The 2,413-nt window shown below is 46.5% G+C and overlaps 1 long non-coding RNA gene across 1 annotated transcript in view; it reads right to left on the bottom strand.

The window, feature by feature from the left end:
• Positions 1-2,413, bottom strand: part of LOC116186593 — a 10,330-nt gene continuing 7,917 nt past the window's right edge. Inside the window, exons 2-3 of the long non-coding RNA XR_004151615.1 lie at positions 395-1,642; positions 1-73 (exon numbers count right to left, since the gene is read on the bottom strand). This is a non-coding gene — a long non-coding RNA (uncharacterized LOC116186593). The remainder of the gene's footprint in view (positions 74-394; positions 1,643-2,413) is intronic.

Below are 2,413 nucleotides of genomic sequence, written 5' to 3'. Positions count from 1 at the left end.
GGTCGGATAATAAATCGCTCGACGATGTGGCGGCAGGCGATGCCGACAGATGGAGGGGGCGGAAGAGAGATAGCTGGAAAACAGAAGAAAAGGACGTTAAAGCGTGACAAAGAGAAAGGACCGTGCTGGCCCGGGCAAGGTTGGAAGGAAAGAAAACGATAGGACGGAGAGCGATGTATACGGGAGATCGCGTAAGAAACGAGTGGAGAAAAAAGGATGCTCGAGGAAGGAACGGCTCGGTCTCGGAGGAGCGACAAAGATCAGCGACACGGGAGTAAGTCAGAACGGGAAAAAAAGGGAGAAGAAGCGAAAGAAAAGGAAGAAAAATCGTGCGCGAGAGAAGGTAGGATGGAGGAGAGAGAAAGAGAGAGAGCAAAAAAAAAATCCGAAGTACCTGTATCCTGTTTGTTACAAGGCTCCCAGAGGCACGAAGCGAGGGGGATTCCTCTGGCGAGGAAGGAGCAACGGAGGTAGGTTTAGGCAGCTTTCACACTAAAGCCCGAATTTACGACAAAGGAGGCCCATTAACCCCGTGGCATCTCGCCTCGAAATTGACTTTGCTCCCTACCTGAGTCTTGCGACGACGCGTGTTCCCGTCCTCCTGGCGGACAGAGATAAAACTACGATGGAAAGGGAGGGGATACGGACCAGGGAGGGTGAGGGAAGAAGGGTCCCGTCGAGTCAGCGACAAGCACGATGTAAGCGTAAAACGAGACGATTAGCGACGTTCAACGAAAGCGAGTGGAATCTTCGATTTCGAAAAGGGAAAAAAAGAATTGGACGCGGGACGCGTGTCAACCTATCGTCGCGTAATTTATTCGCGGGGAAGAGGAAACGCGCGAAAGGTTTATCGCGGTCGAGCAAATCGCGCATAATACTTACGTATCTCGATCTTCGTTGTATCGAGCCCGTTGTACGCCTCTCGATGTGTATCCCCCTCCAGTGTATACGGCCGCGTGCGTGGATTATATACACGCAGCGGTGTACGACGAACGAGAAGCGTTTCTAATTGCCCCCGCGCGCCTGTTTGTTGGGACATAGGTATAGAGTCGTTCAGATTATGCTAACAGCTCTTTAATCCACGACGGGCCGTCGTATACAAATTCTATGCCCGGCTTATCGTATTTCATTATTGGCGTTTCTATATTATCGCGGTTATCTGGCGAACGCGCGTCTACGAGTCACGGCGCGCGTAAATACACGGCTCGATAAACGGATCGACACGCTCGCCACGCCGCTATCTGCTTTGCCCTGTCCTTACACGTGCAGATACCGGTCAGGAAACGCGAAAAAGGGACCGGAGCCGGCCGTTCGATGCATTCCCTTTCGCCGACCGGACGAAACCCCGAACCTCGAGGAACGAGGTCTTCTATCTCTCGGACGGTACACGATGTGTACCAACGATAAACAAGGCGCCGGGATTGCAAAACAAATTCGACGATCGACTCGCGAGACGAAGAGATAGTCGCGAGTCTCGTCCACCGGAAATGACGAACGGCTTCGAATCGTGGAACGATGAAGACATCTCGACGACTTGCTTCTCGCGACACCAGTTCTTGCCTTTTTCTTTTTTCTCCTCTTTCATTGTACCCTTTATTTTGGTTCGTTCTCTTCTCCGCGTGCCTCTCTGCGTGTATCTTTTCTGAAATTCAGTTAGAGATTACATTGATGATTAAATTGCTGTTCTACGAGTTGTTTAATTCGTTAATTCTTCCTCAATCAGAAACTAGAAGTAAAAAATTGATATATTAATTGGATCTGCAAATCTATATCTGACAATGTATTCTGAATAAACATATAGGTAATGATTTATGAATAATAATAATGTCGACAAAAATAAATTAACTGGCCTTTTCCTCGTGATAAGTTAATAATTACGCGTGAAGATTAAATATATAATAGTTCGATTCTCATAATTATATATCCATATAATTTAATATTGATTGAAATATGTTTAAAATTACTCGAAGTTGCACAATTATAAAAATATGGAAATTATCGAAGATAATCCTACACCGCATCCTCCAGTTTTCTTTTCATCCGGCACGATATTTTTGAAAACTCGTTTAAATACAGCAACGAGGTGTCGATTTCAATGCATAATACAAAAGTACCATTATTCCGCGGGCTTCGAAATTGGAAAACGGGGTTAACGAGTTATTCTTACTTTATCTTTCCGCTCTGCGTGAAAGCGTATATCTTACGATATTGCATTTTTATTCGCTGATCGGGCGAAAAAAGCTGCGCGCCCGGAAAAAAAATTTGTCCCCCCCTCCCCTCCCCTCCCATCGGGGCCAACATCGGGGAAACAGCGATCTTAATTTAGGTGCTTTAAGTAAATTGGCGGATCCCGATATTGCGCTGTGCCGACCGAGGGAAATGTCAATTATCGTCCAATTGAAAATGGACGAAA

The sequence above is a fragment of the Apis dorsata genome, unplaced genomic scaffold (assembly GCF_000469605.1).
Source record: "Apis dorsata unplaced genomic scaffold, Apis dorsata 1.3 scaffold_44, whole genome shotgun sequence".
Classification (NCBI taxonomy): domain Eukaryota; kingdom Metazoa; phylum Arthropoda; class Insecta; order Hymenoptera; family Apidae; genus Apis; species Apis dorsata.
Note: the sequence above shows the minus strand (reverse complement) of the source record. Positions and strands in the feature narration are given on the sequence as shown.